The 27,855-nt window shown below is 46.7% G+C and overlaps 1 protein-coding gene across 3 annotated transcripts in view; it reads right to left on the bottom strand.

Annotated features, from left to right (window-relative positions):
• RNF185 (ring finger protein 185) overlaps positions 1–10,355 on the bottom strand; it is a 111,865-nt gene extending 101,510 nt beyond the window's left edge. Inside the window, exon 1 of one of the 3 annotated variants that reach the window (XM_078667707.1) lies at positions 10,062–10,355. The gene's annotated coding sequence lies outside the window, so the exon portion shown is untranslated. The remainder of the gene's footprint in view (positions 1–10,061) is intronic. The other 2 variants (XM_078667706.1, XM_078667708.1) reach the window with 2 other exon arrangements.
• Between the last annotated feature and the right edge of the window lie 17,500 nt (positions 10,356–27,855).

The raw sequence follows: 27,855 nt of genomic DNA, 5'->3' as shown, positions 1-27,855 counted from the left end.
TTCAATGGGGTGGCTATGGTAATGATACCATTGACTTCCCTGTCGAGCGTGGGGTTCGGCAGGGTTGTTCAATGGCGCCAACATTGTTTACTCTTTATATAAACGGAATTGTCCCCCTCATGCAAGCTGAGCCCCTAGATGCTCCCTCACTTGCTGGTGCAAAAGTTCCTATTTTAATGTTTGCAGACGACACCTTAATTTTATCAAAATCCCCAAGTGGTCTGCAAAAGGCATTGGTAATTTTTGACAAATTTTGTACTGATCACGGCTTGGAGGTAAACGCAGCAAAAACAAAACTCATGGTTTTTAATCCTTGTAGGAATTTCAAATCCAAAATAACCATGAGTGGGCGCCGCCTCGAAGTTGTGAATTCTTTTACCTATTTAGGGATACAAATCTCAAATAATAACAGATGGAACCATCACTTGAATCTGGCAGTTTTAAGACACAAACAATTGGCTGGTACCATTATTAAGGAGCACAAGAAATCTTTAACTAAGCCCATTAAACCGCCACTAATCATATATGAGGCTAAAGCAATAGGGTCTGCCCTATATGGGGTAGAGCTGTGGGGGCAAGAAAACCTCCAGGAGCTACAGAGGTCAGAGAATAGCTTCCTCCGAAAACTAACTGGTACCCCACAGAGCAGTCCCCTCTTGCCACTCAGATATGATCTTGGCAGGAAGGAAATCTCGGCTATGTGTAAACTTCGACCAATATTATATTGGCGTAGAATCTGGACCACCCCTGAGTTGTCACAATATGCAGAAGGATTTGCTGATGTGATCAAAGCAGATCGATTTCATGCAATCAAATGGTTTAGATCTTTGAGAACTGCATTAAGTGAACTAGGGTTAAGCGAATTATGGTCTGATCCAACCGGGTCATCCTTTCCATCGAAGTTGTTTATAAAAAACCTTTATTGGGAACAGGTTGAAAACAAGAGCCTCCTTAACAATAATAATGGGACTATGACGACTGCCTTCCTTGAAGCTAAACTGTTTCCAATGTTTGAAATGTACTGGGACATTATAACTAGACCCATGGACAGGAAACTGTTTTTTCAAATGAGGGCTGGTTCGCTACCTCTTGGTAATTTATCATCTAAATGGAGAAATGGAGGTCCAGCAACCTGTCCAGTTTGTGGGGAAGGCAACGAGACGCTGGGTCATTTCTTGTTTGTTTGTCATGTATATTCTGTTCCCAGACGTGTGTGGTTGGCCCCCATGTGTAGAAATTTGGGTACTAAAAGCAGCATGGTTGCTCTACGTATTGTTAAAACTACCTCCTTAAATTGGATTGTCATAGCGACCGCAAAGTACTTGGGGTGGGCGTGGGTAACTAGGCAGAGATTGCTAGTAGGGTGACTACTCTCTGCCAAGTTGATCAGAGACTGCTAGTTTATCTATTCTCTGTCCCATGCCTGGTGTCTATCTGACGTAAAATTTTTCATATCAATTTTTAACTATGTAATTGGATCGTATTTTAATATGTTTTTATAATATGAACTTTGCACCTTGATCGTAATTAATTGTTGTAATCTTATTTAAATCTCTTTTTATGTGTATTTGTGCTTTACGTCATGCTGACTTAGAAATTTAATTGTATTTTATTATGTGTTTGTTTGTCTGCTTTTATGAGTAATTACTCGAATAAAGCACTTTTGAATTGAATTGCAATTGCTAAGAGAAAATTCAATGACAGCCTTGATTACTCTATTGAAGCGTTCTACACAACCATTTCCTTCTGGGTGGTATACAGAAGTGGTTCTATGGTTAATGCCCGTTTCTTTGATGAATTTCTTAAATGGTTCACTGATAATTTCAGATAATGGCAGACAGTTTATGTCTTTGGGAAGACCTTCACGGCCAAATACATCGGCCAAAAATATGAGTACAGATTCAGTATCAGCTGTGTTCAAGACCGCCCCATCGCCAATGTTGCGAAGTAAATACTCCACGAACAGTTGAAGTAAAGTAGGTTTAATTCAAGAACCCAGTCGTAAGTTGAGGACAGTCTGAACACTCCTCTTCCAGCCTCGATCTGCCTCAGACTATCTCACTGGGTTCCTAGGTTACAGAACACTTAGGGTGGAATCCTATGAGGTCATGTGGCAGCGAGGACAAACACAACAAGAGCCACCGACCTTCCAGTACCCATATCCCCACCAGCTTCTTGGCCTGGCTGGTGCACATCCCCTCAATATTGTCAACTCTATGTTTGAGTTTGACCCTAGGTTGTGGTTACTCATATCAGAAAGAGTAATGTGGTCATGTCTATTCTCAGGGTGGACAGCTATTTGCTGAATCCCCTGTAACTCTTTATTTGTGCTATCCTGCAAATGGTAACATTGGAACATTTGTGTTTCTTTGATAGGCTAGTTGTATTTCAGGGGTGTATTCCTGCTGTGCCATCTTAATGTTGATGTCACTACGAGTTCCTCACTAGCCAAAGGAGAATCCTTAATTTGGAGTACTTATTTCTTACATCTATAGCACCACCCCTGGGAGAAACCATAACATTCTGGTGGTAACCGGAATGTGCCGGTAGAGGGGATTGACAGACACTTAACATAAGGAGGAGGGGAGCAGTCAGAAGGTAAAGCACAAAGAAAGTAGTGACATAGAAGAAGGTAACACAGGAATTAAAAAAGGGTCTCATGGTTAGTTAAGATTGTTAACTGGGCAAAGAATGAGATGGGAACTCTCCGATTTAATCAGAATTGAGCTAATTTTATTATGACGTTAAATCTGGGCTACAACATACACAAGTCTTAACCGGGACATCAGAACTGACTGCTTAAAACTTCATAGGGGGCTATGTATCCCCTAGTTAAAGTACATCAGAAGATTTATGACAGACATTGGTCATACCGAATATTTTACTGACCGGGTAGCATTATATCAATCCCGAGAAAAACACTTAAGGCTGAGTGCTTCACACACACCTGGAGTTAATTAGTCTCTCAAATGAAATTGTTAAGCCCACTGTCATGGAAAACCAATTGTTAATTTCATGCTATGGCATAAAACCATATCTCGTGTATGTAGGCGGGAGTTTTGACAGGATGCTGTTAACTCGATTTTGTCTGGAAATTTGGAAATTTTCCATAGTCTAACGAGTTTCCCTGTCATGAATGACTGGCCGAAAACTCTTAGACCATACCCATGTGACGACTTGTCTCAGCAGTCTACACTGCACACTTTTATTTTGTAAATTGTATGCAGTTCCCAGAAAAAAAGATGGGTTGTTCCCATTTTAAAGATCTTGGGTATGAGACAATGTTGCCCTGCTTTCATAACACTGCAACTTATAAATTATGAAATGTTAACTGGCTCAGTAGCAATGTATTTGAAATGAATGATTACATTTAGAAAAACATTAGGGAATATTAACCTGGCTTTTAACACATGATTTATTATATTATAATTTTTATTTTATGAAATTTTTCCCAGTTCTTAGTAAGGTATTTGTAAAATGTGATCAAATTTAGAAAATAGTGTGAGTTAAGAACTTGATTTTTAATATGGTTGATATCACATTCTTATGTAATACTAATGTGACCGGATTTTTAGAATCATATGTGAAAATTGTGCTTTTATGATTTATATTTTGAATAGAATAAAGCTTATTTGAATTTGAAATGGGAACTCAAGGGCATAGAAAGTCGAATTTTGCTTAAGTGAAGAACAAGGGACAAAGTAGGGAGGCACCAACAGTGAAAGGATAACTCAGAAGTGAGGTACGGTCTTGAGGGCAATACACAGAAGTTGCCAATGTTTCATGTGGCACGGATTGTGGAAAACGACAAAACTGGCAAAGACTAATTCTGGCAGAGGAGGGGGCCAATGAATGAAGTGGGGATAAGTGAAAATTACTTCCAAAAGTCTTCATGGCTGATGGTGGCACTGAGAGGATGGGGTGCAAAAGAAGTGAAGTGGGTGCTTCAATCAGTAAACTGTGTGCCTCATGATTACATGACAGTGAAGGACCTGATAAACAGCTGCAGGGTAGGGAATCATGATCAATATAAAATAAGAAGCAATAAATATTGGCTAATAGGCACTGAAAGGGTGGGTCTTATAGATCAGACGAGTACCCCTTAAATCAACTTGCCTACCCATACCACCATTTATTGTTTTAAAGCGTATTACTATTTTTTAGTTTACGTGAGTCACACCACATTTTCTACATTCACACGTATTTTATGCCTACCCATACCATCATGTTGAAGTTGGCTAAGCCAAAAGCTGTGCCTGTTCAGCCTAGTGAGCAAGCATCACCAATTTAGGGAGATCTGCCGCTACCAGTACATGCGACTATGTAGAGGAGTTCCAGTACTGTATGGTTCTAGGATGCAATCTAGACAAATCTTGCACTAGAAGTTAACGATATTCGAGGCCAGTAATGTATCTTTATATATCTTTTTAAAAAATAAAAAGTAGGTGTTTATTGGTAAATATCACAATCATATATACAGAAAAGGACGGTAATTTTGACTTGCCTACATATAATAAATGGACAATCAGTAGACAAAAATAAATATTCCAGCACACTTGCACCTTCTGTACTTCTATGCATGTCCAGTTCCACCATTGGAGACACCACTGGGTTTCCTCGATAAGTATTCCAAAGCGACCATTTCCGATCCCACTTTTTCGGGCAGCCCCTTGCCAAAAAGACTTCTGTTTCCGCCAGCATGCATCTATCAAGCTCTCTCTCCCATGTATGGACTTGTGGTATGAGCGTTCCCCCCCCCCCCTTTATCCTCTCGCTATCTCCCGCTTAAGGTATATCCTAGCGTAGTGAATGGTTTTTCCACTTCCGTGAGATCAGTCGCCTCCCAGACATTCAACAATCCCAATTTCGGCGTCAATACAATCTCTTTATGTAGGGCCGCCTGTATATCTTCCGAGGCCTCCTCCCACAAGCTACGAATCTTCGGGCAGCTCCAGAGTGTGTGGTAGAATGTGGCCTCTTGGCCACAGCCCCGTAAGCAGAAGTCGTCGGCTCTGGACCCTATTTTCGCTAGTGTCTGCCCTGTCATGTATGAGCGGTGTAGTATCCTCAATTGGATCAACCTATACTTAAGTGTTATGGCCCCCTCTCGAAAAACGTAAACGTGGTTACTTATATAGCGCACGTATCACCCCCGCAAAGGGGTCTCACGGCGCTTGCTTAGGGAACCCGTCCTGGTATTTCCCTGTGAGATAACCCCGGCAGGGTATCCACAAGGTGAAAGCCAGGCATCCCGCCGCAAGGGGCCGTAGTGGAGATTAAGCAAGCTATTGCCCAGAGTCGCAGAGTGTGAACCCGTGAGTCGAGTAGGCACCGAAGCGAGAATTATCGAGTCCGTGGAATTTTTTAGCCCAAGACCCGCCGAGGCGGGGAATTGAACCCTGGTACAGGACCGATCTCAGCTTCCAGGTCTGCCGCCTCTAACCCCTGAGCCACACTTCGAGGGGACATAAGGGCCTCCTGCCAGTCCTTGTTACTAATCACGCCCAAATCACCCTGCCATCGCTCTCCAAGTCTTGGAAAGGTATCCGGGAGATTATTACAAAGTTTCTTATAGGTGAGAGATATTGCCTCCGAATTTAAGGGCCTATCTAGTGGGGAGGATTCTGGTATGTTCGCAAAGGACGGAAAAACCGCCTTAAGAGCATGTCGGATTTGCAGATATCTATATGTTTCTCCCCGAGCCAGGGGATACTATTTCTGGAGGTCCCCAAAGGGGAGTATGGCTCCCTTTCTGACTAGGTCTTTTACTGTCGAGATACCTATAAGCTCCCACTTATCAAACCCGGGCTGGTGACACAGCATGCCCAGCTTCCGTGTATACCAAAGTGGCGTTGCCTTAGTGAGGACGCCAACCCAGCCAAGGCGAGAAAGCACTGTTCGCCAAATCTGTAAGGTGTGTAGGGTAGGCCCAAAGAAACGCCCCTTATTTTTCGTATCGTATGTATATAGGGTTCCGAAATAGCCGGATCGATCAGTTTGGTATCTGTCAAGAGCATATGCAGGGTCATTCGGAGGCCGGTATACCCAATTATTAACAGTTGCTAGCTGTGCTGCCCAATAGTAGAGTTGCAGGTCGGGGAGCGCAATGCCTCCGTCGTACCAGCTTTTTGTTAACTTCTTTAGTGCCACCCTTGGGACACTCCCATCCCACAACAATGTACGGACCTCTCCCTCCACTGCCCTGAAATATGAGTCTGGTACTTTATGCGGACAGTTATTAAGGATATACAGGAAGCGAGGGAGGGCCAGCATCTTAAAGAGCACCGCTCTTTCCAGCTGCGAAAGTGGAAGGGATCTCCAATGTTTCACATCCGCCCGTAATTTAGCGAGTGGGGGGGCCAAGTTAGAGCTGTAAAAGAGGTTCGAGTCGGACGTGACAAAGATTCCCAAATACCGAAACCTCTCCTCCGCCCCCACCACATCGCATCCTGCCGGGAGCCTAGGGACCGGGCCATGTAGCATAAACAATACGGGCTTGTGCCAATTGATCGCATACCCAGAGTATTTACCAAAATTTTTAAAAATATCAAACACCACCGATATAGATCTGTATGGGGAAGCCAGGTATAGCAGTATATCGTCCGCATATAAGGATATTCAATCCTCCACGTCATCCGCCCATCTCAACCCTCAGACCATAACATCTCTATGTATCCAAGCCGCTAGGGGCTCTAGTAACAGCGAAAAGATCAACGGGAATAGAGGGCACCCCGTTGGAGCCTGAATATCCGGGACGTATGACCGTTTACCCTCACTTGACCCAAGACATCTGTGTATAACAGTCGGACGCAGGCTATAAACTTAGGACCCAGACCCCTTCTTTTCAGAACTTCAAACATGTACAGCCATTCTATGGAATCAAAGGCCATTGAGGCATAGAGATACACAACCGCTGAGTCCTCGATGTATTTTCTACATGCCATCACATTGTGTAATCGGCTTAGATTGAGGGCCCTGTTCCTTCCAGGCATAAACCCAGACTGGTCCGGGTGGACTAATGTTTTGATAACCGACACCAGCCTATTGGCCAAAACTTTCGCTAGCACCTTTGCCTGCACATTGATCAACGAGATCGGCCTATAGGATCCACATGCGTCCGCTGGTTTGCCCGTCTTGTGGATTACAACTATGGTAGACAATCTCTGAACAACTGGCAGCCGGCCCACCTCCAGACTCTCCTCATACATGGCCTTTAAGTTCAAGATCGTGCGGGAGGCAGTGGCATTCAAAAATTCAACTGGGACGCTGTTGGGCCCAATCGCCTTTCCCAACTTAATCTGCCCTATTGCTTTGCCGATCTCTTCAGGCGAGAGAGCCTCTTCTAGTGTCTTCCTATCAAGCTCCGAGAGGGCTGGCATTTCACTATCCTGGAGAAGCTGGCGCGAATCCTCAGCCGTGTAGTGCGTAGAGGGGGAATATACCCTTTCTAGGTGAGCCGCGAATTCCTCTGCAATATCCTGCGGATGGGACACCGTGTCACCCCCTTGTGTCATTAGCTTATGTACTCATCTCGACCCCTGTACTCTCCTTTGTAGCCAGGCTAGTGTCGTGCCCGCTCTATCCCCCATTTCGTATATTCTATGTTGGGTGTGGCAATATTTGGCCAACATGCGTTCCCTGGTTTTGATCCGATATTCATCTTGCTTCAGTAGAAGCATGTGCGCCATATCAGGAGAAGGATTCTGTGCATGCACCCTCTCTAAGGTTAAGAAGGTTGTGTTCCACCTGTGCCACGAGCTCACGCTTCTTAGTGATATATCCCATCTTCGAAGATAGGACCTGCCCTTTCAGAACGACCTTATATGCCTCCCATATCGTCCGAGTGGATTGGACTTAACCAACATTTTCAGAGAAATAGTTCTCCGTTTGCGTGCGAGGAAAACGTATACAACCCGTCCGATGTTGATCGCCCCAAGTGCTTTGCAATTACGTCACTCACAAGGATCCTTGACTCTTCCGTAACACCAATAAATGTATCTTTATATTTAATTAAAAATTATAGTTTGCAAATGGGACAACGAAGTGAAATATAACTGGCATCTCAAAATCATGAACACAGTGCCACGTGATACTTTTTTCCTCTACAGCTTACATTACAGTGGCTACAAGTCTTCACCAATCTACGACGGATGTCTCTTTTACCTACCTCAAAAGGAAGTAGAGGTACAACAAGGGACAGAAAGAACCTAGATAGATAAAAGAGGACTGTGGTCTTGTGGCCAAGATGCTGGCTTGGAGCTTTTAAACAAAGGTTCCAATAACAACATTTGCACTCAAAACTTTATTGGATTCTGGGCATGAGATAATAAACGTGTGATAAATTTAAAATAAGGGATGAATGCATTCTGCGAGATCTCTATGCAGCAATCATTTACAATAAATCATCTTGAATTCTAATGTATGCAACCATTAGGATGTCTACGTTGTATGAATCTTTGATGGAAATGATAAGGAATCAAAAGTATCCAATTCTCATACACAACGAAATCACAGGAAGTGATGTCACATTACATTTAACTCAACTGTCCTAAATTAAAGGAATGTCAAAATGAATTTGGTTAATGTTAATGCCAGTAACCGACTAAGATCAGGGTGGCAAACAGGAGTATTGTATATTATGGAATGAATTACTACAAGTTAACACAATAGCACAAAAACATCCTTGAAATGCTAATCTGCACACAAAAAACTATCACCACAACTGAGGGAATAAAACAAATCTAAGTAGGCCTGAATGGTGAGCAAGTGGCTTATGCTCAGACCACTTACATTGTTATTTTTTTTAATATTTTAAAATACAGCTAGGAATTAATGTTGAGTATTCAAAGTTTGTTGCTAGTATGTAGCGAAACCTGTTTGGGGTGCAGTGATACAACCTGACTTCAGATGCAACATAACCATAGTCCTCCGTAGCAGGATCCCCCTGGGACAGGACAGAAACTCTGAGGGAGGCCGCCACTATTGGTAGCATTTACAACACGCACGAATACCCAAGAATCACTTCTCAGACTGGGGCACACTACTGATGGCAAACTCAGTGCCCTACGCGGCAGGGCTGGAACACGTGTGGTGCTCATTCAAAATGTAGTTCAAAAGTGCTAAAAAAATAATAATGAGTTGGGAGCAGGGGCGGGTGAAGTAACCCAGCTGGCAAGGGTGGAGGGAAGCAAAAAAGTGGGCAATGTGGAAAACAAAAAGGTTGGAATCACACGAGCGAAAGAACAACGAGAGTGAGGGTAGGAGGAGAGAAACACTTGGACAAGAGAGAACAAAGTGAGGAGAGACAAGCACATAAGGAAGACAACTTGTAAACACCTGTACTATGGGATGGTAAATAAAAAGGAAAAAAAGTAGGTCCTTAAAAGCAAGTAAAGGACGCAAAGAAGCCAGTCAAACAACGAGATGGAAAAAAGGTATGGTTCATGGGAAGAACACCCACAAGATAGACGGGCTAAAACAAGAGGAGCCATACAATAGAAAGAAAGCAAATAAGAGTGACAGTAAAGTTCGAGGCACATTGTTATTAGAGAAATGCAAATAAAATGCCCGACCGTCATGTGTACTTCAGTTGTAACAATAAATTCACCAACAAATTCGACTGGGTCCATACAGAACATCAGAAGCTGCAATTTTCCCACTTAGCACAATAAGTGTAGTGTCTCCACGCCCACCAGTAAGTCACGAGGACAAAGTTAGCAAACAACCAAAGTCATTATTTAACAACCTAGGGCATTCTAGAAGCCTGGAGATGCATTCGGTTCACTTAAACTACGCCAATTGAAGTAACCTACTTGAAATAACAGAAAGTAAAGTCCGATTCTGGAGCCATCTGCCAGCCTTGCAGGAGAGTAGATCTCACTCTATCCTGCTTAACCGTCTTAAGAGAAGCATTCTGGGACTTGTAGTCCAACCGAAAAATGCGGACTGTATAAACAGTCATCTTATAACGTGGGCCAACAGACCGCTATTGTCACATCCCTGACCCCTCCATGTTTGCGTGGCAGCACCTCTGACAGGTGACAGCCGCACGTCACACTCACCAAACTTGTATCGGCTCCTAGAGGTAGCGCCGGACAGAAATAAAGCTGGAGTAGGAGCTCCCAAGGAGGGAGCCGCGGAGGTCGGCCTGAGACCGTGCGCATGAGGGGCTCCCGACCACAGCAACACCAGGAGGAGGGGGTGGGAACTGAACAGGGAACTGAAGCTTCCAGGAGGGAGGGGCAGAGGCGGGCAGGAGGTGACGACTCGCCACGAATGTACAGGCCGGGTGGCTGTAAGCGGAAGACAGCGTCATTGAAGCTGTTATGGGGCAAGGTCCAGTGAAGACAGAACCCGCCTATCAGAAAAATCTGCTCTTCTCAGCCAATGTAAAGCCAGCATCTCTCTGCTTACGCTTTAGATCCCGCCCACTGGCGGAAGTCGGAAGTGCAAAAACTAAACATCGTGCCAAGCGCACGTGTTATTTGCGGGTCTCGGTAGCCAATAAGAAAAAAAAAAAGGCTGGTATTATTTTTATAAATCTAGTCTCCTCAACCAATTTACGGCCGCCCACGACTTTCCTCAACCAATTCAAAGTCGCCCAATGTTTTTTAACTAATTTAAAGTTACTCATTTACCTAAATAATAAAAGAGCACGCCGCATTTCCGGGACGAAGGCCACCCGTTGAAGATAACAACGCACAAAGGACTATTGACGCACATTCTGTGTCAGGATCGGTGGGAATGTTTCCATTTATTTATTCACTCAGCTGTCCACTTTAAAATACATTAAACAATAGCAGTTTAAATGACACTCTCCACTCCGCTGCCCCCTGCCTACTTCCTCTCCCCGAGAACAGCTTATTCTAAGTCGTATGTCTGTCACGCTTATTCTCTGTTGCATTTCTACAAATTTGCCCACATCCCATTTTATAGCTCACAACCTCTCTTTCTTTGTAGCTATGTATTTATATGGTATTTCTGTAGCGTGTACCTAGCCTAAAGTGAACAGAGTGCTGTACAGGTAGAAAGACAAGCATAAAGTCCATAAGTGATAGGAACACAACATTTTGAAAAGGTGCAACATCCAGGCTGGGATTGCAGAGAGCCTGATGCATGCACATTCAAAAGTTCTCAAACAGATTGACACATCTGTGTGCCTGTCTAGCGCAAAGTTACGTAGACTGCGGCAAAGATGTTACAAATAACAATGACCCCCTAGGTTACTGTTATATCTCAGTGTGTGTTAAAACAAAGACACTTTTAAAATGAGCCTAAGAGTGACCCCAGCCTTATTTTCAGGCTGCTGACATGGAATATTACCGACGTGAAAATGGTGTCAGAACTCGCACATTTACTCACCAATCCACCTATATATTCTTCTCTGTAAATTAAGCTACTGTTCCAGACATCTTTATGTAACCTACGTCACTCATGCCCTAACCATTCATGTTCTGTTGGCGATTAAAGCTTGCTCAACTCTGCCATGCTGGATCAGTTCTCAGGAGATGGAGGATTATAGATATTGCCTTCTGTGAGAGAAGGACGCTTACTTTGCTGTTGCCACACTGTCCCTATTCTGTGAGGAACTAAAGTTTGCACTGCTGTTGCCCATTTGGTACCTACTTGTGTGATACTAACCTAGCTATACCTTTCCTTTGAATGAAGGATGTTTGCATTGTTTCTGCCCAAGGTGTAGCTGTCGTATAAAAGGAGGGCTCCCACTGTTGTTGCCCCATCTTATAAAAACCAAAGGATACATTTAATGCCCTTGTATTACATGCCCAAACTAGTCAGAAACCTGTCTTGGACCCATGCAGGGCCAGACTGGGTACCCAAAGCGGCCCTTGCAATTTTATCAGACCATCCCCTGGGCAAGCACTGCCTGGCTCCGGGATGCTGGAAACAATTGCTTGCGGCTTTTGTGCTTTTGTTACTGGGAGCCGATGTTGCAGCACTGCTACAAAACCGGCCACCAGTAGCAAAAGCAGCTCCCATCCTTCCAGCCTCCCGGGGAAAAGCCCAATGCCCGGTACGGCTAGTCCGCCCATAGACCCATGGCATCCCTTGTTGCGGGCCTTGACCCAGAGACCCTGGTTTCAATGACAGACTCCAAGAGTGTCCAAACGGTGTGACATGGATCAATTTTCTCCCACATGCTTCCTTTTCAGTTATCATATGAGTGCAACTAAAAATAATTGAGTTCAGAATACTCGCTGTACAAAAAAATCTCTCTTCTGAATGGTTTAATAGATCATAATGTTGCTACATTTATGACAACAGTAAAGGCCTTGTATAGTAGGCTTAAGACATCCATCTTGGCTCTTGGGCCACTAATAACATTTTCATCAGGGCAGACGGGGTAAAGAATGTGTGAGGAAAAGAACCTGAGCACACACAAGCTTGATACAAATTATAATACATTTCTTTGATCTTGATTATACAACATCAGCGAGGGACAGTTGGTAAGTACAGCAATAATATTTAATGCGCCAGCCGACACGTGTTTCATTGGAGTGGATTGCACTCCAAATCTTCAGGGCTATCTCCAATGGAAAGAATGTGTAGTCCCCCACGACTGGTGATAATTCCAACCCAGTCCGGGTACAAAGTGTCTTCTGCTGAGGCGCGCCAATCAAATAATGAATAACTTTCGTAGTCAATTGTTTTATGGAATCACAATGAATTCTAAGCGCCAGGAACAGCAAGGGCAGTAAAAACAGTAATAATTAATAATGGTTCTAACTGTTATCGAATCCGTCGTGAATTACAAGGTAATGGCCGTTTTCGAGTATTCCACGAGAAAGCCACAATGGGCACAAGTAGCCGGCACGGCCCTTTACTGTAATTCCATCTTGCTCACACGAGTGTATGCCGCTTACTCCGGGTCCAGACCGCGATAAAGTTTTGACTCCATCAAACCTTGTTGGACATGGGTGCTCCACAGGATATTATCTATTTTTTGGCCCAACTTTATAGGAATCTGACGGCTAAGATACGCTACGGGCAATCGGGGGAGTGTACACCCAGTATTAAAGTAGGTTCTGGAATTAGGCAGGGATGTGTCCTTGCACCTCTTCTTTTCTCCCTTTTTATAAACGCAATTGAGTCGGAACTACGGACCGTCAGTGCAGATGCACCGACTGCTGACGGCCTTTCCATCCCAATATTGCTTTACGCGGATGACGCGGTTCTGCTCTCACAAACCCCTCTTGGGTTGCAAAAACTTATGAATAAATTTGCAGATTTTATTAATGGGAGAAAATTAAAAATTAATAATTCAAAAACTTTTATAATGCCCTGTGGGAAGAAAATTAAAAACTTAAGGCCCTTTACAGTTATGGACCAAACTATAAAAGTGGTGGACAAATTTTGTTATCTGGGTATCACCTTTAACAGAGGGGGGATGTGGACACCTGAAATGATTAATGTAAGAGCCAAAATGGCCAAGTGTTCTTTTGGCATATTTAAGTTCGCATCCAAGTTAGGCTCAAGACGGATACCAGACATGTTGTACTTATACCGCCATAAATGTGTTGCTCTGGCCCTATATGGCTCAGGAGTGTGGGGCCATTGTAATAACAACATGCTCCAGGTTGAGGAAAACAAATTTGTCAAAAAACTCCTGTGTTTACCATCTTCTGCCTCAACAAAGCTGATCCATCAGGAGGTTGGTCTAGAACATCTATCTGACTTGATCAGATTAAGACCCCTGTTAGTATGGAGATCTATATGGATTAAGGAACAGACTGGTTTCACAAGAAAAATTATTTTAGACTGTCTTCATATGGACAAATGTGCCCGCATCCCTTGGCTTAACTATATTATTCGAACATTTAATGATGTTTTTAACCTTACTGTGCGTGATAACCCTTTTTGTGTTTTAGATATACCGAAGAGTGAGCTTAAACATGAATTTTTGAGGGTTAGCATGGGGAAGCGTAACGCAGCTATTGCCCAGTTCTCTACACATGTTTTTTACGACAGATACACTAAGGAAGAAATGGGGCTTTCAGGATATCTTAAATTGGTCACTATCCGATCCCACCAATATGTATTGACAAGATTACGGATGGGGATTGTTCATTTGCTTGTCGCTTATCCTGTAATGAAGACCTATACTACTGCCCCCTGTCCGTGTGATGGGACCACAAAACAAAGTACGGAGCACTTTTTATTGTTATGCCCTCTTTATCTTCACCTCCGAAAAATATATCTGAAACCGCTTTTCAAAAAATATAATGTATCCACTATTGTATCGGCCATGGGGCTTTTATTTGGACTTGATTCACAGGACATCTGTTTTTTTACTGCTGTATTTATTTTAAAATCGATTTGTTTGAGGAAAAGCACCCTTTTTGATATGTGATTAACTTAATATTTGCTGTTTCCTCATGTTTTATCACTTATGTATGTATGTACTTTTATGATCATCAATCAATGATCGAATAAAGTTTTTGAATTTGAATTTGATTTGACTCCATTGACCTGTTTGCAGAATACTTGCGGAATTGTTTCTCTGGGGGTATCGCTGCATTCACCATCGCAGCCTATCATTGTGGAGCTACCTTGTTCTTCACTCCTTGAGACTACGACTACCGTCCCTTCCCGCCCTTGTGGTTCTTTTATATCTACGGAGGAAAGGATATCTGGACTGCATGTCGGTGAGGGACATCTTACCGGTGGCGGATGCTTGCAGAGACTCAATGTGTTCGACTGGTCTCATATTAATCTTAATTGAACTTCCTACGAACTTTGACTCTCCTGGGGCGATGATGGTGTTACCGGATAGAGTCTGCATGAAAGATCGGAGGGGTCAAGGATGAGACTGTTGGTCTGGGTCTGATTTCGGGGCTTTAGAGGACAAGGGATTCGCTAACGTAATGCTTGCGGGAGGCTGGGCGGTGTTCAACGTCTCCCCTGTCTGGCTCTTTCTATAATATTTTTGAGTACTCTGTGGTCTTACGACAGGGGTTGTTCGTTTCAGGCGGGGGGTAAGGTGACCGGGAGTTTGTATGACATTCTCCTCCTCCTCCATTCTTCTTTTACTTTTTGTAGTTAGTTAGTCGGGCCGACAGGCATGCTGCTAGTTGGGGTTAGGCGAAAGCCACATGCAGGGGTGCAGGGTGGGGGGATGGGTCTATAGTTTTGTTAGTTAGTTTAGTTTTTATGGTTTCTTTATCTCACGCTTTCCTTTTGCTCTCCTTTCATAACGTTGGGGTATTAGCCTGATTTCGTATGTTTTCCAGTATCTGGTAACCGTACTTCTTTTTCTATCCTGGCGTCAATGGGTGGGCGGGGTCTGTGTGCGGGCGACTGCGTTGGGTTATATATTGCTTTGTCGTACATCCTGTTTTTGTGCTTGCTAGCTCAGGCGTCTCGGTCGTTCCCTTTAAATTGATCTGTGATTATTCTATTTTTGTACCTGCTCACTTTATCATAGTGTTTGAATGTATGGCACCAGATATGTCTGTTTCTTTTTTCCTGCTTTTTAGGTTGGGGGGGGGGGTTTAAACATAAAATGAAACCTTCGTCTTATCCTGTAACGTGTTGTGGTTCAATACAATGTTTATCCTGATTCGCTGCCGGACCTCAGGGTTGTCGGCTGAAGAGCTGTGTCATTTGATAATATAGTGGATCTTATTCTTGTGTTGCGGCCGTCCCCTGCGGTTGTTGGCCCGTGCTTGTAATTTTATTGAACTGTACAATAAAGGTTTTTCCAAAAAATTTAATAAATACAAAAATTGTGACAAAGTATTCCCCTCCACATAGATCTATATTAGGCACAGAGTATCAAACTAAGGTTATGAGCCAACAAAAACAAAAACTGAAGTGGAAGAATCTGTGCTTCATGTCAAAAGTATACATTTTCCAAACAGCAATGTCTGCTCACGTTATGGAGTCCATTTCCCACATAGAGGAAAAAGTACTGCAGCATAGAACACGTGCCATGCTGGTGGAATAGTTGAACATTTTCAGACTTGCTGCAGAAGACATGGCAGATGTGTATATGAGACCAATGACTCAAAAACAACAAAACCTGCATCTTCTCCATACAGCAAATCAAAACGTGAAAGTCGTTCCCATCAATGGATCAGAGTAGTGGCTTTACGACCCTGATGTTTATTGCCATCTGAGTCAACATAAACAGACTCTGAAAATTAATGCAAAGCCAAAGTCTTCTTCATACGAGGTAGGGACATGACTTAAAATAATGAAGAACTGTCAGAACTCAACATGAGCATAAATGTCTATAGAACCTCTATTCGTTCCTGGTGGACATAGCATCTACCAATACTCCAAGCACTCCCATCTTCACCACTCAAGTACCTCGGTGTATTCTGCCCTCAAAGTCTGTTTGACTCACACTCCCTTTAAGTCGATGTCTATGTTGTGGAGGCTGTCATACTGGGTTTCTATTAAGCTTCAAGGCAAAAGCCAACATTTTATGTTTTATGTTGATTTATAGATATAATCTATTTCAACTCAACTGTTCAACTTAATTTCTCCCCAAAGGAAGAGTCAGAATCGTCAAAATGCTGTTATTGACAACTCATTTTTTTCAGGCACTTCCGGAGTTATTAAAAGTCTCTCCATTAAATATCTGCACCGTCTCTTATCTGACTTGGCTTGGACTGGCAAATAAAAAAAGTTTGCGGTGAGGAAATTGCACCTGCCATTGCATATGGGGGGATGGGATTGCCATGTTCAGAGTCATACTACCTAGCAGCTCAACTGGCTTGTTTGGCTAGGTGGGTGGGGAACCTGTAAGAAGATGACACAGTAGAGAGTTTGAGAGGAGCACCGCTCCTGAATGTAATACTAGATGCCATGCTGGCTATGGAAAAAAAACTTGGACCACCCTCAGGGTGGTCACTGGTTTCTAGCTTAGCTACTTGCAAGCATTGGTGATGGGCACTCGATATGGTCCAGAAATAGTGTTAGGGAGCCTAACTAAATTTTCATTACTCAATAAACATGTAGATTAGAGAGTTTGGTTGGAGGCAGAGATCCACACGGTGGGGATTTATTAGCAGAGGGGATATATGCTATTTGATGTGCTTAGGGACTGATTCCAGATTAGGGCTGGGCAATACATGGCACACACTGCATGGTACAAGGGGCCTAAAGCAACGTGGATGTGCTGCTGCTGTATCCACCTTGTTCAGGAACGTTATACATGATACTACTCTTGGCAGAGCTGCAAGCATTTCGCGATTTTGCGATTTACAAAATAATCGCAAAATCCGTTAAGAAGCGCATAGGCCGCAATGTATAATATGCCGGCCGCAAAAAAACAAAACAAAATACAAGCATTGGGATATCCAATAGATTTCGCCTTTTAGATCTATTGGCTTTTCAAATGTCTTTTGGCAATGCTGTACAGCATCAGTAAGTTGCTGTACAGCTTGGGCAAAATTAATATAAAAAAAGCATGTTTGCTGGTATGATGGAGGGATTGCGCTTCCTGCAATCCATAAATATTACTGGGCGACCCAACTCACCATGGTAAACCACTGTGTTCATTTGCCCTCTGATAAGCCTGCATACCAAATGGACTGCCGTAACATGCAACTTGGGGGTTATCTGAGGGCGATATATGGAGGGAGTAGGTCCGGCTCGCTCCCCAGCCCGACTTCGGTCAAATTACAGATCTGGCAGGAGGCGTCGGTTGCACTGGCTTGGCGGGACAGAATCACCAGAGCAACCCCATTGTGGCATTCTGCGAAACTGCGACTCTTAGCAAAACAACAGGTGTGAGAAAGTGCCATCTTTCTTGCATTGGTATGCCCCCACTTTTTTCTGAATGGCTGATGTGCGTTGACTGAATGTACCCTGGGCTCCTGCCAACTAGGTACCCAGGGCCTGTGTTCCTTCCCTAAAACTGTACTGAAGCCAAAGACCCAATTGGCATCTCTGGCCACCTGTCAGCCCCTAGTAAATGGTACCCTAGGTACCCAGGGCATGGTGACCAGAGAAGACCCCTGAGGACTGCAGCACTTATTGTGCCACCCTCAGGGGCCCTGTACCCTGGCACCCACACACTGCCTTTGCAGGCTGAGTGCCTAAGTACAAAACTAAAACAAGAGTCGACATGGCACACATCCCTGTGTGCCATGCCCACAGAACCCACTGCCCTGGCATACTTCAGTAACCTCTCTAGCTGGGTGCCCTATGCCAGAGGTGAGGTTACAGGTGCATGAGCCCTGTGCCCCTACAGTACTCAGGGCCATTCCTGGGCACTGTAAGTGCAGTGATGCCATTAAGAGTATATGGTGCTGGGAGGTTGTTGTTACAAACTCCACAGCACCATAATGGCTACACTGAAGACTGACAAGTTTGGTACCAAACTTCTCTCTCAGCACATTAAACCCGCACTGATGCCAGTGTGGGATTTAATGTAAAATGCACCAGAGGGCATCTTAGAGATGCCCTCTGTTAGACCTGTCTGGATTTTTTTGCGTAGTCCCTCCTAATTATTATTTATTTTGTCCCCTTTTTGCCCCTCATCCCCTTAATATTTTTGTGTCTACTACTTTTTACAGGTATTGGTCAAGGGGATAGGTGTTCTTTTTCCCCTCATAATCTTTTACCTCAGGCCCAGAGGCCTGTTCTGACAGGGAAAGTTGGAACCACAAAATGGTGGCTACCAACTGCCCTAACTGCCAAGTCCAGAACTTACCCATAGACCAGCATAGGGCATTCCAGAACCTTCTGGTCCATTCTGGACCACTGAAGGGCAGCCTATAAAAGGCGGAATGCGGGGCAGCCATTTTGTCTACCTGTGGAAGTCAGCTGGAGGACAGGCTGTAGCTAAGGGTGGGAAAAGGTTAGACATAGGGTTGACCTCCTGGACTGGGAAGCTGCCTTATCGATCCACCCCACTATTCCCCTGTTGGTTACTTGTCCTGGCCCCGCTGTTGAGGGTTACTGGAGACCCTGGGCGCCTAACTTGCCCCTTGTCTAAATTATACAGGGGAAAACTACAGGAGAAGGAGACTGTGGCGCTGCGGAGCGCAGTCCTCTGCCCAGTGAAAGGAATTCTGCTGTGATTCCCTCTAGCAGTGGAGGGTTAAATCTTGTGGCCCCATCCTTTTATTTAGCTCTTCAAATCATCCTGCCCTGGTCTCAGCGACTGTCTCCTCGTCCAATCCCCCCAAAGTGAGTCATCTCTCACCTGCTGTGAAGTGGGCGCTGAGGGAGCAGTGGCCGGGAGAGATCGGCGCCGGATCGTGACTGAGAAGGCGCTTGGAAAGTGAAGGGCACCGGTTCCCTGAAGCGGCGCGGAAATCGCCGTCTGCGGGGCCCCCGGGGGCACCGGTCGCGGCATTGTGCAGTGACTCAAAGTTTCAAGGCTGTCAGCGCTACCGCGCATGCCCCCTGGTGTTTCCACTTCCTTGGTGTAAGAGGGGTCGAGGGCCGAGCAGGCCGGAAGGTGTAGCGTCTCGCCAGCGGAGCCAGCGCGGAGGTAGGCGGGAGCGGAGGCGGGTCTGGAAGTGAGGAGTAGCGTGAATTCCCCGCGCATGCCCAGAAGTGTGCGCGCGTGAGCCCCGAGTGAGGAGAAGCGTCTGAATTCCCCTCGGCGGTGGAGCGCGAGTGTGGAGTCTCCTCTGTTCTGCTCCCGCGCCCCTGAGAGAGCTGGTTTGAATCGGAAGGGGAAGCAGTGGGCCTCCCCAGCGTTCAGCTCCTTTGCCCTGCCTCAAGTGATGCAGAATACAAGTAAGGAGGAGTAAGCAGGGGAAGTAAAGGCTGAGAGGTGTCCCTCTTAAGAGCAGAGACTGCCGATTGACTGGACTAGGACCAGGCTGGTGCTAGGGAGCGACCCTCTGGTCCTGACAAAGTACAGGGAAAGTTATAATCTCGAAGGTGTAATGTTTATTCAATTGTAAACTACCATTTTGAGTTGATTTAAATGTCTCTAATGCATTATTCTACTGCAAGAAGTTAGAACAGAGGGAGGCTAATTCATCCTTCCATGATCTAAGGTGTGGAGAGGGTTAAGGTTTAGGTGTGTCAGAGAAGACCACATCTTCAAAGTGATGAGTTTAATGTAAAACACTGTTAATGCTGAGTACTGATTTGATTTTACAACTTCAACAGTATTGTGATTTATGACCTGACATTCTGCAGGGTACTTAATGTACTGTGATTTATGATCTGATATTCTGCAGTGTATTTAATGGTGAATTCTGAAAGTATAAAAGAACAGAATACATTATTTTTATAAAACAGCTCATATTTTTCTAACAAGTTGGTGTAGTGTTGTTTTTGTGTGCTATTGCGTGGATTTACTCTTGGGTGGTCTGCAACCTTCACACTGTGCCTCTAGAAATTGCATGTCTTACCCCTAGGCCAGGCTACCCTAGGTGACCTGGCATCTCAGGTTCTAACATTTGGTGCCTAGCGGTGGGATACTGACTTGGTTGCAGCTACTCATTAGTAATTCAACGCAATACACTGACCTACACCAGGAGTTTTCTCCTTGCGGCCCTCCTAATTTGAATTTAGTTTTTTCTAAATTTATTTCTGGTGGTGGGTGGAGGTTAACCTCAGGTCACTTCTTGGTTTTCTCCTGTGAGTTGATTTTATCCCATAGTGAAAGATGGAATTGAATTTTAAAGAGCTAGAAGCCAATACTGTGGCCCAACTCAGAGATTGGTGTCAGCATCAAGGGGTATTTTTTAATAAAGGTGCCAAGAAAGGCGAGTTGCTGACAAGCATAAGGGCATGGGTGGAAGCTCATTTAAGGGAGGAATCAGAAACTGAAGAGGGTGACGGGGACACTGTCCTTGAGGCTGCGTTGTTGAACCAAGCTGGAAGGGGGAATCTGCTGACAGGTCCCAGGATACCTTCGAGGGCGGGCAGCAGCGTCTCAGACAGGGGTTTAACTGACGCCGAGCTAGAAGATTGGAGGGAGGAGAGGAGAACAAGGTTGGAATTAGCAAGGATGGATATGGAAAGGGAGGAAAGGAGGTTAGATCATGAGCGAACCATCAAAGAGATGGACCTACAAGCCTTATTAAGAAGGTCTCCCAATCCTGATAATGGTGGCAGCGAAAATAAAGTGAACACCAGGGAATCCAGACCCTATTTACCCAAAGATGTCATCGCTAGTTACACCCCAGGTGATGACATTGCCAAATGGTTGGCCGCCTACGAAGTTTCTTTAAGGGCTCACGGGATCTTAGAAACTCACTGGGGAGGTGGGTTGTATAAATACATGCCACCTGCTGGCAGAGACACCTTGTTGGCTCTGGAGCAAGATGAGCAAACCCACTACCCTACCATGAAGGTGGCACTGGTGAAGAAGTTTGGACTTACCCCTGAAAGGTACAGACAGAAATTCAGGGGAAGTCACAAACTGAGTACCCAGAATTGGGTAGACTTTTTAGACTACGCCAAGAAAGCTTTGGAGGGTTGGGTCAAGGGCAGCGAGGTGAAAGATTATGAGGGGCTGTACAATCTATTTTTGAAAGAACACCTCCTCGAGAAATGTTTTCCCGAGTTGCGCCAACACCTGGTGGACAGCAAGCTGACCGATCCCCGGAAGCTTGCAGAGGAGGCGGACACTTGGGCAAGTACCCGGGTGTCCTCAAAGGGGACTGGAGGGGATTCTCAAAAAGCCGGACAGGGCGCCCCCCAGAAGAAGGAGGGAGGAGATAAAAAGAAGGAGTTCTCCAAAGGTCCCCAAAATAATTTCCAAGGTAAGGGAGCAGGTTTCACCCCTAGGGCAAACCCGCCCAGAAACCCTAATCCTGGCCAAAGCCAGCAGCCAAGGGTTCTCCACTGTTTTGAATGTGGTGGTGTTGGACATTATAAGGGAGATGTCAGATGCCCAAAGAGACCACCCCCTCCCACCGGAGGAAAGTCACCGGGAGTAGCTAGTGTAGCGCTCGGGGAGGAGTTGCCCTTAGATAAGGGGGGTGAGTGGGCGGGTGTCACCTTAGTGTCCCTGGGAGAGCGGGAGATGGTACCAAAGATCCAGGTGCCCCCAAATACTACAAAGTATGGGCAATGGGTTACCATCAATGGCCAAAGAGGGGAGGCTCTGAGAGATACAGGAGCCAGTATGACTATGGTGAGAAGTCAACTGGTGTCTCCAGAGCAGGTTGTTCCTAATGCACTCCACCCCGCCGCGATGGCTGACGGCAGAATGGGCCACTATCCAGTGGCTGAGGTTCCCTTTGAGTGGGAAGGGGTTGCAGGTTCACTTCGAGTTGCCGTAAGCCCTGCCGTGCCAGTTGATTGTCTGTTGGGGAATGACATGGAGCACAACACTTGGAGAGAGGTGGAATACCGGACGCATTCTGCGATGCTGGGTACCCCTGACTGGGCCTGTGTAAGCACACGGTCTGCGACTGCCCGGAGAGGGAGTTCGCCTGGGTTGGAGCCTGGAACAATGGCCCAACCCGCTGCCAAAAAGGGACAGACTCGGAGACAGGGACAGCCTGCTTTGGCTTCCACGCCCCATGTGACAGATCGGCCACCTGCGGTGGTAGGCCAGGAGTCCATGGAGGGGGGAGTAGACTCTCTGGAGGATTTACCCATCCCTGCTGAATGGCATGTGGAGGGAGGTCCTACCAGAGAGGAATTCTGTAAGGGGCAGAGGGAGTGCCCTACCCTTGAGGGACTGAGGCGTCAGGCTGAAGCCCAGGCAGCAGGTGATGCTAGGGGACACCACCATATTTACTGGGAGGATGGCCTCCTCTACAGTGAACCTAAGGTACGTCTACCTGGCTCATCAAGGGCCTTGGTGGTCCCGCAGCAATACCGAGCCTTTCTGCTGGAATTGGCTCATGCGATACCACTGGCAGGACACTTAGGCCAGGACAAGACCTTTGCACGGCTTGTCCTCCACTTCTACTGGCCTCAGATGAAAGTGGCGTCCAACACATACTGTAGGACATGTGTATCCTGCCAGGCTAGTGGGAAAACAGGGGTGAAGCTAAAGGCTCCCCTGGAACCACTTCCTGTCGTTAGCACCCCCTTTGAAAGGGTGGGCATCGACATTGTAGGGCCATTGGATCCACCAACAACAGCTGGTCACAGGTTTATCCTGGTTCTGGTGGATCATGCCACACGGTACCCAGAGGCCATCCCTCTGAGGACTGTTACTGCACCTGTGGTGGCTAGGGCCCTGATGGGAATCTTTACCCGTGTAGGATTTCCCAAGGAGGTTGTGTCCGACAGGGGGACCAACTTCCTGTCAGCTTACATGCGGACAATGTGGAAGGAGTGTGGAGTGACCTACCGGTTCACCACTCCTTATCACCCCCAGTCCAATGGACTGGTTGAGAGGTTTAATAAGACCCTGAAGGGCATGATAAGAAGTCTGCCGGAGAGCTTACGGAGGAAGTGGGACGTTCTCCTACCTTGCTTGCTGTTCTCTTACAGAGAGGTGCCGCAGAAGGGAGTGGGCTTCAGCCCTTTTGAATTGTTGTATGGGCACCCTGTGCGTGGGCCTCTCAGCCTGGTGAAGGATGGATGGGAGAAGTCTCCCAGAAAACCTCCCCAGGATGTGGTGAGCTACATGCTGGCCTTCAGAAGCCAGATGGCCAAGTTGTGGAAGCAGGCTTCTGACAACTTGGAGGCCAGTCAGGCAGTCATGAAGGAATGGTACGACCAAAATGCTCACCCGGTGGAGTTGGAGCCTGGCCAGAAAGTATGGGTGATGGAACCTGGAGAGCTAAGTGCCCTTCAAGATCGTTGGACAGGCCCATTTGAGGTGTTGGAGAAGAAGGGTAAGGCCACTTACTTGGTGGATCTTAAGACCCCACGGCAGCCCCTACGGGTGCTGCATGCCAATCGCCTCAAACCCCACCATGAGAGGCCAGAGGTCATCCTGATGTTGGTGACTGATGGTGCTGAGGAAGCAGAAAGCGAGCCTCTCCCAGATCTCTTTTCATGCCAAGAGAAGGATGGGTCGGTGGAGGGAGTGATTCTCTCCCCATCCCTAACTCCTGAGCAACGAGAGGATTGCCGCCAGGTATTGGGGCAGTACTCTTCGCTGTTCTCCCTTGTCCCGGGAAGAACCCACCTGTGTACCCATGATGTGGACACAGGAGACAGCCCCCCAGTGAAGTCCAAGACCTACAGGCTGTCGGACAAGGTGAAGGCTAGCATCCATGGCGAAGTTGCCAAGATGTTGGAGCTAGGAGTGATAGAACCTTCCAGCAGCCCTTGGTCCAGTCCGGTGGTGCTAGTCCCAAAAGCCGCCCCACCGGGCACCACACCAGAACTGAGGTTCTGTGTGGATTACCGAGGACTGAACTCAGTTACAAAGACTGATGCTCATCCAATCCCTAGGGCGGATGAGTTAATTGACCGGCTAGGAGCTGCCCAATACCTAAGTACCTTTGACCTCACTTCAGGGTACTGGCAGATCTCCTTGACAGATGGAGCAAAGGAAAGGTCAGCCTTCTCCACGCCTGAGGGACACTTCCAGTTCTGTGTGATGCCCTTTGGGCTCAAGAACGCCCCTGTCACATTTCAGCGGCTGGTGAACCAGGTCCTCTCTGGAATGGAGAGTTTCTCTGCTGCTTACCTGGATGACATTGCTGTCTTCAGTAGCAGTTGGGAGGACGATTTGCAACATTTGCAAGCAGTTCTCCAGGCCTTGAAAAAGGCTGGATTGACAATCAAGGCCAGCAAATGCCAGATTGGGCAGGGGTCAGTTGTGTACCTTGGACACTTGGTGGGTAGGGGGTCAGTGCAGCCCCTGCAGGCAAAGATTGAGGCAATCATGGCCTGGGAACCCCCCAAGACACAGACTGAGGTCCGAGCTTTCCTGGGCCTCACAGGTTACTACCGTCGCTTTGTGAAGGGGTATGGCACTATTGTAGCGCCCCTCACAGAGCTCACCTCCAAGAAACAACCTCGACGGGTAGTTTGGACAAAGGCTTGTCAGCAAGCCTTTGAAAAGTTGAAGCAGGCAATGTGTGAAGCACCGGTCCTGAAGGCTCCCGATTTCTCCAAGGAGTTCATTGTCCAAACAGATGCATCCGAACATGGCATTGGGGCAGTGTTATCGCAACTAAATGAAGAGGGCCTGGATCAGCCTGTAGTCTTCTTATCCAGGAGACTGCTTCCCCGGGAACAGAAGTGGAGTGCAATTGAGAGGGAAGCTTTTGCGGTGGTGTGGGCTCTGAAGAAGCTGCGGCCATACCTCTTTGGCTCGCACTTCCTGGTTCAGACTGACCACCGCCCCCTTCGTTGGCTGATGCAAATGAAGGGGGAAAATCCCAAGCTGTTGAGGTGGTCCATCTCCCTACAGGGAATGGACTTCCGGGTGGAACATCGGCCTGGAGTGGACCACGCCAATGCAGACGGTCTCTCCAGGTATTTCCGCCTTAGTGAAGAGGACTCCCAAGGGGTTGGGTAGTTCTCCCCACTTTCAGCTGGGGGGGACGCGTGTTAGACCTGTCTGGATTTATTTGCGTAGTCCCTCCTCATTATTATTTATTTTGTCCCCTTTTTGCCCCTCATCCCCTTAATATTTTTGTGTCTACTACTTTTTACAGGTATTGGTCAAGGGGATAGGTGTTCTTTTTCCCCTCATAATCTTTTACCTCAGGCCCAGAGGCCTGTTCTGACAGGGAAAGTTGGAACCACAAAATGGTGGCTACCAACTGCCCTAACTGCCAAGTCCAGAACTTACCCATAGACCAGCATAGGGCATTCCAGAACCTTCTGGTCCATTCTGGACCACTGAAGGGCAGCCTATAAAAGACGGAATGCGGGGCAGCCATTTTGTCTACCTGTGGAAGTCAGCTGGAGGACAGGCTGTAGCTAAGGGTGGGAAAAGGTTAGACATAGGGTTGACCTCCTGGACTGGGAAGCTGCCTTATCGATCCACCCCACTATTCCCCTTTTGGTTACTTGTCCTGGCCCCGCTGTTGAGAGTTACTGGAGACCCTGGGCGCCTAACTTGCCCCTTGTCTAAATTATACAGGGGAAAACTACAGGAGAAGGAGACTGTGGCGCTGCGGAGCGCAGTCCTCTGCCCAGTGAAAGGAATTCTGCTGTGATTCCCTCTAGCAGTGGAGGGTTAAATCTTGTGGCCCCATCCTTTTATTTAGCTCGTCAAATCATCCTGCCCTGGTCTCAGCGACTGTCTCCTCGTCCAATCCCCCCAAAGTGAGTCATCTCTCACCTGCTGTGAAGTGGGCGCTGAGGGAGCAGTGGCCGGGAGAGATCGGCGCCGGATCGTGACTGAGAAGGCGCTTGGAAAGTGAAGGGCACCGGTTCCCTGAAGCGGCGCGGAAATCGCCGTCTGCGGGGCCCCCGGGGGCACCGGTCGCGGCATTGTGCAGTGACTCAAAGTTTCAAGGCTGTCAGCGCTACCGCGCATGCCCCCTGGTGTTTCCACTTCCTTGGTGTAAGAGGGGTCGAGGGCCGAGCAGGCCGGAAGGTGTAGCGTCTCGCCAGCGGAGCCAGCGCGGAGGTAGGCGGGAGCGGAGGCGGGTCTGGAAGTGAGGAGTAGCGTGAATTCCCCGCGCATGCCCAGAAGTGTGCGCGCGTGAGCCCCGAGTGAGGAGAAGCGTCTGAATTCCCTCGGCGGTGGAGCGCGAGTGTGGAATCTCCTCTGTTCTGCTCCCGCGCCCCTGAGAGAGCTGGTTTGAATCGGAAGGGGAAGCGGTGGGCCTCCCCAGCGTTCAGCTCCTTTGCCCTGCCTCAAGTGATGCAGAATACAAGTAAGGAGGAGTAAGCAGGGGAAGTAAAGCCTGAGAGGTGTCCCTCTTAAGAGCAGAGACTGCCGATTGACTGGACTAGGACCAGGCTGGTGCTAGGGAGCGACCCTCTGGTCCTGACAAAGTACAGGGAAAGTTATAATCTCGAAGGTGTAATGTTTATTCAATTGTAAACTACCATTTTGAGTTGATTTAAATGTCTCTAATGCATTATTCTACTGCAAGAAGTTAGAACAGAGGGAGGCTAATTCATCCTTTCATGATCTAAGGTGTGGAGAGGGTTAAGGTTTAGGTGTGTCAGAGAAGACCACATCTTCAAAGTGATGAGTTTAATGTAAAACACTGTTAATGCTGAGTACTGATTTGATTTTACAACTTCAACAGTATTGTGATTTATGACCTGACATTCTGCAGGGTACTTAATGTACTGTGATTTATGATCTGATATTCTGCAGTGTATTTAATGGTGAATTCTGAAAGTATAAAAGAACAGAATACATTATTTTTATAAAACAGCTCATATTTTTCTAACAAGTTGGTGTAGTGTTGTTTTTGTGTGCTATTGCGTGGATTTACTCTTGGGTGGTCTGCAACCTTCACACTGTGCCTCTAGAAATTGCATGTCTTACCCCTAGGCCAGGCTACCCTAGGTGACCTGGCATCTCAGGTTCTAACACCCTCCTAAACCCGAACCTACAATCCGCGTCTGGGCTGATTGGCTGCAGAGGCTGCCACACAGCAGACATGTTGCTGGATCCCTGGGTGGAGAGCCCCCGCTCTCCTGGGCCTGCAACAATGCAAATCCTGGGCGAGGTGCTATGTCTCCTCCCCCAGGATGGACAGGGGGAAGCTTCAAAGGTATGCCGCCTCTGAGAGCTTCTCCAGACCAGTTGCTGTACCCAGTAACTGGCCCCCACCAGTTCTACCTCCACTCTGGCGGGAAGACTGGCGGGAAAAACTACGTCAGGAAGGGGGGGTGCCAACCTTTGCCAACTCCACCCCTCAGGTGGAGGAGACGAGGTGAAGCACGACCCCGGGCTCCGGCCATCTTGTAGATGGGGAGCCCTGCCCAATCCCAGCTAGGCTTCTGCCCCCCTCCCACAGGAGAGGAGCAGGCTAGGGGGTGTACTCTTCCCAGGACAGGGACCCATGGGTCCCTGCCCTT

The sequence above is a fragment of the Lissotriton helveticus genome, chromosome 11, assembly GCF_964261635.1.
Source record: "Lissotriton helveticus chromosome 11, aLisHel1.1, whole genome shotgun sequence".
Classification (NCBI taxonomy): Eukaryota; Metazoa; Chordata; class Amphibia; order Caudata; family Salamandridae; genus Lissotriton; species Lissotriton helveticus.
This window is presented reverse-complemented; position numbering and strand designations above follow the sequence as displayed.